The sequence below is a fragment of the Mustela putorius genome, unplaced genomic scaffold, assembly GCF_011764305.1.
Source record: "Mustela putorius furo isolate JIRA1106 unplaced genomic scaffold, ASM1176430v1.1 tig00003927_pilon_pilon_pilon, whole genome shotgun sequence".
Taxonomy (NCBI): domain Eukaryota; kingdom Metazoa; phylum Chordata; class Mammalia; order Carnivora; family Mustelidae; genus Mustela; species Mustela putorius.
Window position 1 is genome coordinate 3,151,457 of NW_025422072.1, and position 13,463 is coordinate 3,164,919.

A 13,463-nucleotide genomic window follows, 5' to 3' on the forward strand; every position below is an offset into this window, starting at 1 on the left:
AAACAAACAAGAAGCAAAAGGGAAGGAGAAAGTGAAGTTTTGCTTTATAATTTCAGAGCTAATATTTATTAAAAGAAAAAGAAAGAAGAAATAAATTTACATGGGCAATGAGTTTTGCCTTGGGACCAGTGGTACCTCCAGGCGGAAATACCCAAGAGGAGCTGCATATATATGCAAGATGTCAGCTACTACCTATAGAGCTTTGAGAGTCAAGGCCCTAGAGGTTGCTGGCATAAACTCAATTTATGAGAGTGAATGAATATGCCAAAGAGAGTTATGGAAGGAGCACTCTTCTAAGGGTGCAGTGTAGTTCCAGACAGAAGAAAGTGGGCCTAATAAGGCAGACAAGGAGGGGAGAGTGCACACAGGATGTGCAGAGGAGTTCCAAGGAGCATGTATAGTGGAGAAAGCACCAGAGTGCAGGAATTGAGGAGGGGAGAGGTGAAATGGTCAGGCAGTTAGATGGTCATTGCAATGGGAACTAGCAGTTTTAACGGAGTGAAATGGTTGGAAGCCAGATTTTTAAAGGGGTGCGCGAGCGCCATGGGGAGCATATCCAACCGGCAACGCGCAGCCGGTTACCAGTGAAGGTAGGTGTTTTCCCCTGCTTTCAGATATAAAGGTGAGAAATATGAAAGAAGTCTTTTTCTGCTCCAGGCTGGCTAATTTCCTTAGCAGAATAAACAATATTCCACTCCTTCCATCATCATTGCTACAACAGATGACAGCTGTGAAATTTCTAGATAAAGAAGCATCTGCCATGTGCACTGTTCCTTTTAAGTCAAATGTTTTATATACTGAAACATGTACTTATCAATCTTTTATAGAAACACCGTAGATTTCCTTGAAATTTCTCTCTCCTCAGAGAGTTGGCTTTCTTTAAGAATTTGAAAGAAAGAAAGTCTGGAAGATTAAATAAAGAATGGAGAGGCTTTCTTGTCCTTAAATTTTCTGAATTTCAAATTTTTGTATTAGTGAAGTATCATAACATTTCTTGGGTCCATCTGCCTGAGGCTAAGAAGACTTAATAGTTCATTCTGGAACGGCGGATAATTAGAGCTGCAAGTGATAAATAATTAAACCTGTATCTTTATGGGAGAAAAATGAGGTCCAAAAAAGTTTTGAGAGCCAAGATTACATAGCTGGTGGGACAGAGCCAACACTGGAGTCTTTTCCTCCTTTCCAGTAAAGCTTCCACATTAGTTATGCCACTGACTCTAAGTTAAAATCTCCCCCTTGTACTGTGGGTTCATTTCTCCAACAGCGCTTTCACACATCGCAACACCTTGGATGGGACCCTGGGAAGGGAAAGAGGAGGGAGAAGGGACTTGAGGATCTGCTGCGGGTCAGGCACGCTGCTGGATGTTTATCAGTCTCGGGCTCCTTCAATCCTCATTAAAGGAGGTGGGCACGCAGCTTCCAGTTCTGCATGAAGGTGTCGTAACACCAAAGGATCTGAGCCAACAAACTGTATCTAATTCCCAAGTCTGTGCTCGTTTGCCATCCAGACTGCTAAGAGAGTGGGCGGAGGGAGAGGCTGAGCGCCATGCTTTTGGTTTGCATTTTTGCCTCCTCTAGACCCTCTGGTCTGTGAGCCTCTCACCTAACATAACAAAGGAGGAGGAACTGGTCCTGGTTACAAAAAGCTATTCTATTCCCTCAGATTGGCTGCTTTAGAAAGGAAAATGAGGAAGAGAGAGAAGAATTCGGTTACTCAATTTCTATCCCCTTTCAACTCCAGCCAAAGACACCAATCACGACACGACACATTTAAACGACCAGCACAACTGTTATTTTACAGTAATGAGCAGGCACATGACAACAAAAACCGTGAAACCAGATCATGTTTATTCCTCAAAGTTCTCTCCTACAACTTTCCTGCATGGATCATAACCACTCTTTTTAGTTGCCTCTCTGCTGCTCAAACGCATTTGGCTTGAAAATCAGCATGAAATACAATCCCAGCTACAATTTATTTAGGACTTCCCATGGAAGCCAGGCATTATCCCAGATACTATACAAACATTTTTGCCAAAACTTATAACCACCTTAAGGATTATGAGAAGGCCCATTTTATAGAATCATTTGGGATGTTGCTGGGCATTGCACTAGGCATTGCTTACATGCAGTGTTTGTAATGCTTTAACTGATAAGTACTCTCCTAGCATTCTAGTAGCATTTCTACATTAAAGGGGCTTTTTATACTGTACAGGGGCACCAGCTGGAAAAGAGTGTTCAGACGTGGGGGGGCAGTGGTGGGTAGCTAGCTAGAGGAATAAAACCAATGCCTTAAAGGGAAGGGATGTGAAATAGAGTCACAAATTTTACACATACAAAAACAAATAGAATAAGTACCTTTTCATCATTAATTACCTCTCCACTGAATAATCCCTTGACTGTTGGCATTTATCTCAGTTACTGAAATACTGAGATACTGACACTAGATACTAAGTTTTTCTTCTACTCATTCATTCAACAAATAGAAAATGCCAGCCATGGCCAAGCACATGGCACTGCTATTGGGTTAGCTTCTAAGGAATACAGAGGTAAGTAAAACAGATGTTCTACATTCAGAAATTGTAGTCGAGCAGGGAAGAAAGGCATGCAATCCCGACAGGTACAAGATCTAGGGTATCATGGAGATGAAAACCAAGGCTTATCTTCACAAGTCTCTTTGGGCTAGGAAATTTTCTCTACATATTTCCCAAATAATATTTGAGAGAATAGCATTTAGCAGTTTCATAGCAGAGTAGCGAGCTGCCAACAGGAAATTTAGAAAGACATAATGGAACGGTATCCGACAGAGCCGAGTTTTGGTGAGGCCAGGGAGTCATGAGAAGCGAAACCCAGGTATGGGCTAAGGAGGGCAAGCGGGGTGGCGTGCAAGCCAGGGAGCGAGGCTCCCAACACTGGAAGGTGACTGAGATACATAATTAAAGGGACCAAAGGGAGTACCAGAACATTCAGAAATAATTCACACATTGGTTTCTGTTTGGGTCTGTTTTTTTGCCCTCTCTTCTCACTAGCTGTACCCTTTGTGTGATTATATTAGTAACTTTAAGGCAAAGTAAGTAGAACACAACTGAACCTTTCATGCAGTAGAAAAGTTGGCTTGAGAGCCATAAACATTGAGAGGAAAATAAATAACACATTTATTTCATAAATAAGAATTTGAAAACCAAACTAATTAGAGAAAGGAGAAAAAAGCTTTCCTCTTTAATCTGGTTGTCATTAATACTGTAGGAATTATTTTTGAACTCCTGTAGAGCTAATTACAAATCAATTTTCTATAATTAGATATTAATACTCTGTTATGTTTTCTAATAACTCTCCATTTAACAGTGTCATAACTCAGTACAGATTCTTAATCATTATCATGCTAATAATCATAACTTTTATTCCAATAAGCATTGGCTATTTGTTCTAAACTAAATATTTCTAGGTTTATTTCAGATTTAATACATCTCAGTATATTAATGAGTACCTAAATTGGTTATGCAGAGTCAATTTAGTTTTCAAATTTAAAATCAATGAAATAACATTATTTTCCTCACATATAATATCAACTAATGTTTTATACTTTTAAATGGAAGCTTTTGTTCACTGTATTTAATTTTATTTGATCTTTTATTTTATTCTATTCTTCTTCCAGGGATGGATGGTTGATTGATTTCTCTGGGACCTTTCAAAACTAATAACAGAAGAAAGGATGCTGGAAGGCTTCTTCCCCATATCTGCCCGCATTATCAAAGATTTTCTTTCAAGATATACAGTCTTATAATAATCAGATTAAAACTGAAGCACATAAGCTCCAACAAATAGAAAAGAAAGTTGAAAAACATGAATGGATCTGATTTTTAAAGGCTTCTTAATTTTATTAGATAAACTATAACATCAAAAGGCAATTTTCTCCTGTTATCATATTCTTTTTCAAAAATATTTTGTTCTATAGTATTTTTATAGTCTAAAATTATGACATGGTGGACCACTATAATTTTAGAGAAACTACAAGATATTCTGGAAGTTCTTTATTTTGAGGAGGATAACATTTTGTAGTTGAAAAGCTTAATATTGCTCTAAAGACAGTATATAAAATGATTTTAAGAGTCTGGTGAATAAATCTATCAAGTTCAGTATGACAGATATATGTATTATTACATATTGTGTCAGAATATAGCACTAACATAATCAAATTATTTTCTAAAACACTGTTTTATAAAATATGTAAAACAGTTCAAATATTAAAATTTTGTGGAAGATTTCTGGTTGTATATCTTTAACACATCTATTTTTTTGCAATTATATGTGCAAAATGTGTAAGACATGTGAGCTTTTTCCTTTGGCTGAATTTCATAATTCAGGAAGAGTTTTCATGGACCTACTATATCAAACAGGGACCATACACACACACACACACATATATAGGTATTCATGGTAATTAAATCAGTCATATGTGGGTATTCTGAAAGATGAATGTTTAGTACTAAAAGTATTTCTGGGTTAGTAAATGCAATACCTAAGAAACTAAATATTCTCTTTAGGAAACTGATAAGGGTCTCCTAAATCAATAAAATTGCAGAGAATGCTGTTTTACTTCTTTCTGAAAATTAGACAAGTTCAGTTTACTTTGACAAATGTAGCCTGTTGGCTAATTAAACCAATGCTCTAATGACCTGATACAAAGATTTACAACTAAGTAAGGCCCATGTGTTGAGATTCAGTGTTTAGCATGTGACTACCATAAACAAAGGAAAAGATTAAGAACTGAAATTTAAGTTCTGACTCAAATTGTATTGAATACTCAGAGCATCTGAACAAAGAGGCCTAAGGATAGGCTAACAGATGTGAACAAAACACTCTGTTATTCATGGCAAGTCCAATTCTTTTCACTGTCTGGCTCCTGCATGCTCTAAGTTAATTTGAGCGTACATACCTGCTCTATGGTATTATCAGGTCCAGTATCTGATACGTTTGGAAGCCTGTTTGTACCTGTGACTATCTGACATATTTAGCTGATGCTATACCAAGCACAATTTAGCCTAGTGATTAGAGAAGTAGTGTGTTATATTGAGCATGCTAAGAACATTTAGATTCCCTGGACTCAATTCTAAAAGAACCCCTATGCAGCAATCTTTGTCCATTGCCTTGTGGGAGCAACATTCACAATTAAGCACCTAATAAATGACTGTGATGAGAATAAGCCTCATTGTATTATACAGGCCACTGTCTTGTACAATCATTCCCAAAGGAACTGTTCACATTAGGCAAGGAACAAAGGATAAATAACTATGACAGTGCTACTATTATTTATAAGTACCATTAAAGTTCTTAAAATTCTTCTACTACCATTGGCAATTAGTAAAATCATCCAATATACAAAAGTATTTAAACTCTCTGAAACACACATATTTACAAAGTAGATATTCTTTTTTAAAAGTGAAATCAGAAATAAGAATTAAGATACAATTATGCTACCCTCAAGCATATTTAATAATGTAAATACTTCTATTATCTATAAGCTTTCTGCCACCCACAGGATAAATGTCAAGCTTTGCTAGTGTGGTATTTAAGAGTCTTTTTAACTGGGTCCCAACCAGCTAGATGGTAGTATATACAACTACCCATGTGAGGTTTCAGCAAAAGCAAGATTAGTCTCCTAATTTACTCAGCGTCTCCAAAAACCACTTTACACATTGCAAGCTCACTTTTGCTCATGTCTTTCCCTCTGCAGCTCTTGCATCTCCTCAAACCCCACAAGCCGTAAAAGTACTGGCGGAATCTTTCTAACTTTCCCATTATAATCTTTATCTACTACAACTAAAAATTATCTCTTCCTAACTACACTCATATTCACTGACTCGATCACTCAAGGAATATTTATGTATTTAATAATACATCTGTTATTTGCCTGTCTATCTACCATCACCTATCTATGTCTATAGCTATATTATATCACATTTATGCCATAGCATATAGAAAAGCGCCTTGTCCATTCTGATGCTCTGATAAAAGTGCCTTGTTCATTCTGATGTTAAGCAACTGTTTAAAAAAAAAAATGGATTGATTTGTCATAATGATAAGGCCAATACCAAAAATAATAATAATCATGAAACACAAATTCTAGTTAGATCCATATCATAGAGGTTTATGCCATATATGAACTTAGGTAATTTTCTTTGTTCATATATAGATGTAGAAAACTCAACAGGATTCCAGTACATATAAAATGCAAGAGTCTAGGAATTAAAATTATCCCAGATTATTATTAAATTAAAAAACATAGTTCAAATGAATGGAAACAGATATATGTTAAGTTGATATCAAGGTAGAGCACAGTAGTATATTCAGGCATTAACTAACTATTGACCATGTGAGGTTAAATGGAGTTTTTTTTTTTCAATTTGGAAGATATCTTTATATTTAAAATAGTCCTCATAAAAAAGCAAAGGGCGAGGAACTATAGAATGAATCCACATTGTTATTTTTATCAAATAATTTTAAAAACATAGTTAAAATTCCTAAAGCAGATGTGTTGAAAAGCATCTTTTAAAATATCATTTTAGGGGCACCTGGGTAGCTCAGTAGGTTAAGCCTCTGCCTTCAGCTTAGGTCATGATCTCAGGGTCCTAGAATGGAGCCCCTCATCGGGCTCTCTGCTCAGTGGGGAGCCCGCTTCCCCACCTCTCTCTGCCTAACTGTGATCTCTGTCTGTCAAATAAATAAATAAAATCTTAAAAAAAAATCATTTTATTAATTTGTTTTCTAACTACTCACTACCAGTTTAGAGAAAAATACTGCTATTCTTTCTTTTTGACCTGACCCTTTTACCAGTGTCTGTTTCCTTTCTACTTTTAAAGATACTTTCATAATCCCTTCTTTTATTGTTCTTACTCTACCTATTTTATTTCTGTCCCAAACATGTTCCATATTTAGACTCTTCTCATAATATTTTTCTAATTATTCTTTCCTAATATTCTTTCACTTAACTTCATTGTGATCTTATCATTGTCTATCTCATCACTATGCATTGTATTTTTCTAAAGGTTTTTATTTATTTGACACTGAGATAGAGAGCACAAGTAGGCAGGGCAGCAGGCAGAGGGAGAGGGAGAAGCAGGCTCTCTGCGGAGCAGGGAGCCCGATGTGGGGCTCGATTCCAGGACACTGGGATCATGACCCAAGCTGAGGAAAGCAGCTTAACTGTCTGAGCCACCCAGGCGCCCTGCATTGTTTTTCTTATCCCCTTGCGTGTATTGTACAACCAGAGAAAACATTCAAAATCATCTATCTCAAACCACTTCTCAAAGGAGAAAAGTGAAGCCCGGAAAGATGGGTGGACTTCTTCTGAGTCAAAGTGTTAGTGACAGTGGTAACTGCACAGGAAGTCTCCTGATTTCCACTAAACTTCATCATGTGGCCACTCAGCCTCAAAAATCTACAACTCAGTCGTTTTTGGATAAGCACCTACTTCACGTGAGGCCATGTCCATGGTAAGTAACTAAAGGTCTTATCATTATTGTAGTGTTCATGGCAATGATCGTCAATGGGCTGGGGTTGGTGATTACTCCTCAGAGGTATCACAGTCTCCCAACACAGCCTAAATTACTGACTAGGAGTAAGATGGCTGTTGGTCACTAATCTCTTAAGTGATTTTCCATTTATGCTTCTCATAATAACAATAATAACAGAATGAACATGAAATTGGTGCAGTACCAGAAAATATTTAAATATTAACATCTTTGGGTACCTATGAGGAAGCTAAAACTTCTAACACATATGGTATAACCAGGCACCCACAAAATTCTCTTACTCCAAAGCTTAGAGCACTTTTGCAGAAAAAATAAAAATGAACTTTTCACTAAATAATATATGCTAAAATATGTATTTTTTGACATTAAATTTTCAAAGCTTTGAAAAGAATTGTCTTGATTTGCATAATATCCTTGTGTTGCAATTCAACTTCAAACATTAGAGGGAAAAGAGGCAGAGATTAATATGTTTTTAACACAGATTAAAATGTACCTGTCAAAAAGAGCTCCATAGGAAATGTATTTTTTCATTAATCAATATTTTCAACACTGATATTGGTAATTTTTTTTAAATGAAAGAAATCCAAAATTAGTATTTGACCTTTGGGACTGTGAATTCATCTCTTGCTTTTTTATGCTAATTTTTTTCTTAAATGAGAAAATGTATTTAAATTATATAAATAGAGAAATAGGGTTATACTCTCAGAAGTCATAATTAAAATATGCCCCCAAATGTATTTTTTTTAATTTAAGGAAAATCACTACTAACAATGATCAAGCACCAACCATTATCTATTATTCAGATTGCATATAGGTATTTGCCTGAACAAAATTTGTTTCAACATCAATAGATTTATAGCAAATATGTTGGCATGCAAACAGTGTTGGTATTCAAATTCGTAAAATAATTTTATGCTTCAGAAATTCAGAGAGACACTATACCTACACAGCTTAATTTTTGTGTTACTTAAACATTAGCTACTAAACTCATCATGTAGATAGATTCTCTTAAAATAAAATCACTCTGTAAGTAAAAAGTCACCTTATCCTAAAATTCTCCAGCTGGCGTTTTAAGAATGCACCTTCAGAAAGTAGTGAACAGAACAGGGTACGTAAGTCTGTAGTGTTTCTGCTTTCCAGTGGATTCCCCATAAAAAGTTTATTTTCTTAAGAGTGTTCAGTGTTCTACACTCTTCTTAATGCTTAAGGACAAGCCATTATATATTAATAAAATTTCTAAGCCAATATAATTTTTTTTTCAATCAGGCCATAGGTCTGAATTTTCAATTAACTTTACATTTTAATTCAATAGATTGCAAACTTCAGTGGCAAGAAGATCATTTCTCGGGTGCTCATGAAAAATACAGATCCTTGAGCCTCAACCAAAGGAATCTGTGTTAGCAGATATGGAGTAGCATAGGAGAAGCTCGACTTTTAACAAACCCATAGTGTTAACTCCTTCCAGGTTGTCTTCAGAACACACTTGGAAAAATCCTGTTTTAATTAATTCTCTGATAGCAACTACCTATGCAAGGACCTTCTGTTATTCGCTAAGCATTCATTGTATTTCTTTCTTCCCTTTGTCTCCTTCCATCTCTTCTTTTTCATCTTTCCCTTTCTCCCCCTCCTTCCCAAAGATAGTCTCCATTGAATAGAGACAAAGTGTACTTTATATGAGTTATCTTGTATAGTATCTCTTGGATGTTAATGTATGCTGAGAGATACCATAATGTGTACATAATTATGAAATCTGAAAACTACCTTTGATATTCCATTTCATCCATTCATTGCATAAATTACTTAGGTGCAAAATAAAGACTGCTTGGAGGATAAAAAAGATACAATCTGGATATTATTGAAAATGAACTAGATTGAAAAACAAAACAAAAACCCTTAAATGTACCTGCTAGTTAGAACTAGCAAATGGAAGGTCTTGAAATGTGAGGCATTTTTCTCTGACCAGAGCATATTGGTAATAAGCCTGTCAGACTGAGAACCATTCCAGTAACATTATCTGGACTAAAAGCCAAAACTCTACATTGTATCCAGCTGACAAGGTGATAAATGACATCAACAAAACAAGCACTTCTCCCTTTGATTGTACTTCTGACACCACTAAATGTCAGGTCAGAAACTACCATACTAGAAACCACAGAGCCTGATTTAATTTTATTTGGCTTTATTTTTCCAAGGATAAAAAGGAAATTAGATTCATCTGGCCTTGAAATATTCTTATTGAACTAATTTTACAAATATTTTAGAGCTTTCTTAAAAGCACAACTAAGTTGTTGTGACTAGATATTAAAGTCAGGAAAAGCAAATGGGAAGTAGCATACTTAATAAATGTTTTCATAACTCTCCATCCACAAATCTCAACTATTAACTAATGATAAATTTAACTACTGAGTTGTTCTCAGTGGTTGCACTTATAAAGTGGCACATTATTCTTTGAAAAAAAACTCTAGTTGATTTTCTTAATGTTTCACAGATTTCTGAACCTTCACTTAAGTGAACTCCACATAAACCTTTTTTAAATGCTGTAATCTGAAAGAATTCTGTCTACAAACTACTTACAATACGGATGCTGCTGCCTGTGTATCATTATCACATTGTCTCTACTTTTATTTTGAAATTTATGATAAAGTGACAGAATACACCACTAGTCACTGCCATATTAAGATAAATTAATGACCATTTCAATATGCTATGAAAGGTACATTTTCAAAATAACCATTGTCTCAAATTGTTTATAACTAAAACTGTTTTATTTGAGATATTTTATAATGGGTTTAAGCAAATTCGTGACTTATGCTAAAGAGCTGGATTTTTTGTTTTGTTTTTCTTTGTTTTGTTGTTGTTTATTTGTTTTACTGAGATACCACCTCATACCTGTCAGAATGGCGAAAATCAAAAACACAGGAAACAACAGGTATTGGCAAGAATATGGAGAAAGGGGAACCATCCTGTACTTTTAGTGGGAATGCAAATTGGAGCAGTGTAGATGTTCCTCAAAAAGTTCAGAACAGACTTGCCCTACCATCCAGCAACTGCACTACTAGATATTCACCCAAAGAATACAAAAACACTAATTTGAAGGGGTACATGCACCCCAAAGTTTATAGTAGGATTATCAACCATAGCCAAATTATGGAAAGAGCCCAAATGTCCATTGACTGATGAGTGGATAAGGAAGATGAGATACACATGCACACACACACACACACACACACACACACCATGGAATATTAATCATCCATAAAAAAGAATGGAATCTTGCCCTCTGCAATGATGTGGATGGGAACTAGAGAGTTTTATGCTAAGTGGTATAGGTCAAAGAAAACACATACGATTTCACTTGTATGTGGAATTTAAGAGAAAAAAAATGATCATAGGCAAAGAAAAGAGACAAATCAAGAAACAGACTCTTAACGATAGAGAACAAACTTAGGGTTACCAGAAGGGAGCCGGGTAAGGAAATGGGCTCAATAGGATAAAGGAGGGCACTTTTTACGATGATCTTGTTGTGTGTGCGTTGAATCAATAATCACAAAAACTGATCACCTGAAACTAATATTACACTGTATGTTAAGTGGAATTTAAAAAAAAAAAACTTAAAAAAAGAAAAAAAAAGTTTAAAAAAATGTTCAAATAGGCTAAGTTGTGTTACATCACTGCTGTTAGGAATATAATCTGCATAATTTTTTTTAATGTTCAGTCAACAAATATCAGACTTAAAAATATGCACACCTTCGACATCATTTTAGAAATTTATTCTGGGTAACTAAAAAGGCAACACCCGTAGTGACAGAGGTGCTCACCATAGCGCTACAATGAATTAAATACATTGTAAAAGTGCAAAAGTAGGGGTCTACTTTAAAACTATGGTATATTCCAGGAATGCTCAGTGGTTCGGTTGGTTAAGTGTCTGACTCTGGATTTCAGCTCAGGTCATGATCTCAGCACGATGGGATCCAGCCCTGCATCAGGCTCTGCACTCAGCACAGAGTCTGCCTGTCTGTCTCCTTCTGCTCTTTCCCCCACTCTCTCTCTCTCTCTCAAATAAATGAATAAAATCTTAAAAAAAAACACTATGATATATTCCAAAAAGTAAATACTATACAGATAATTCTGACTCATGGAAGTGAAGACTGGTCAAAATGCACTATTATAAAATGTCTGATTATAATTTGTGTACTCTTATTATGCATTATGTGGTCACATTTTTAAAAATATACAAATAACGGATTTATACGCATGTTTGTATAAATAGAAAGGAAGATAGATATTTAAAATATTCAAAATACATTCTAATATATTAACAGTTATTATGTCTGGGAAATGGAATTATAAGTACTTTTCTTTTTAATTCAGGCTGTTTGCTGATTTATAGCTCTGCTATAAACATGAGTATTTTGTAAATAAACAATATTGAGAGTATTGTGTAAATTTTAAAATACCAAATCTCTAGAGTATAATATCACAATTAAAATAAAGATTTTAAAAGATTTTAGCAACATAAACAATTCTGTTTGGAAAAATGTGAATACACAAAATTGTATACCTGCTAAGAGTCCAAATTTAGATATAAAAGTTATCTAGAATGGAACATAGGACATTGATATTAATGATTTAGTACTAGGTTCTGGAATTGAGTTGTTTTTTTTTTTTAACATTTTCTTAATACCATTATAAAACTGTTTGAAAAAAAAAAAAAAGTCTGAGTTCAATGACCATTTAGTTCATGGATTATGTATATCCAAAATCATAGTTATAAATATGAAAGGCCTGTCCTAATGTTTACACATTCAGTAGTTCTTTATTTCTGAACGTCTGGTATATGGGTCATTACTGACTATAAAACTAGAATGTGGGCAGTGACTACATGAGCCTAAGTATTTAGATTGAAAGTTAACAAGTGTAATCATATGGATATTTTATTTATATTTGTGTATAGGCAATGGCATGATGTCTATATATTTTTAAAAGGACAAAGGCAAATCTCGGGAGTTGAAAAGTAATCCATCAACACTTAATACCTTAATTATATCAGTCATAACACTGAATATGCAAACACTCTGAGAATCCTAAAACTACACAAGAAATATCAAATAATGAGTTTAAGTGTAGAAAATAACTACCATGGCATCATTATTTCATTTACAAACATCCATGATACATAACCATTGTGCTAGACTCTGGCACGTAAGTTCCTTATTCAGTCACATTAAGACACAGTCCCTGCCGACTGAATAGTATGATCTGGTTCTCCCACAGTTCAATGACCATAACTTTTATTTCTGGCCTCAAGGCCTTCAGTGGACAAAAATTGCAGACTGTTCCTTGTGGGATGGAAGTTTAGTTCATGGATTAATATAAAATAAGATGGAATTTTTCCCATACAAGTCTTTCTTAAACATTTAATTGTACTCATTAGTGGGAAGGAGTTCAAGAAAGTAAATAAAGTAAAATCAGACTGAGGAAAGAAGCAAGCTATCAGATGAGTGATCAATAGTTTGGGGGATTAACAATTTGTTTTTGTTTTTTTTTTCTTTCCTTTCTTTTTTTTTTTTTTTTTTTTAAGATTTTATGTATTTGAGAGAAAGAGAGAGAGAGCACAAGAAGTGGAGGGTCAGAGGGAGAAGCAGACTCCCTGCTAATCAGGGAGACTGATGTAGGACTTGATCCTGGGACTCCAGGATCATGACCTGAGCCGAAGGCAGTCGCTTAACTAACTGAGTCATCCAGGCACCCCAGAGATTAATAATTTGTAAAATGTTCATACTCTATCTTGTTGAGTGTGCATTCAGAGTATTGACTTATTTTAAGTTGACAGTTTTTCAGAACCGTGGTCTACATACTAAAATAGAATGAGAAATCAGAAAAGTCAGAAAAGACAAGTCATTTAAGGTAAAAAAAAAAAAAAAAAAAAAAAAA

At 34.9% G+C, this 13,463-nt stretch overlaps 1 protein-coding gene across 3 annotated transcripts in view; it reads right to left on the reverse strand.

The window, feature by feature from the left end:
- The window catches only part of ADGRB3 (adhesion G protein-coupled receptor B3), a 726,064-nt gene that overhangs the window by 546,583 nt on the left and 166,018 nt on the right, over positions 1–13,463 (reverse strand). The gene's annotated exons all lie outside the window — the stretch shown is intronic.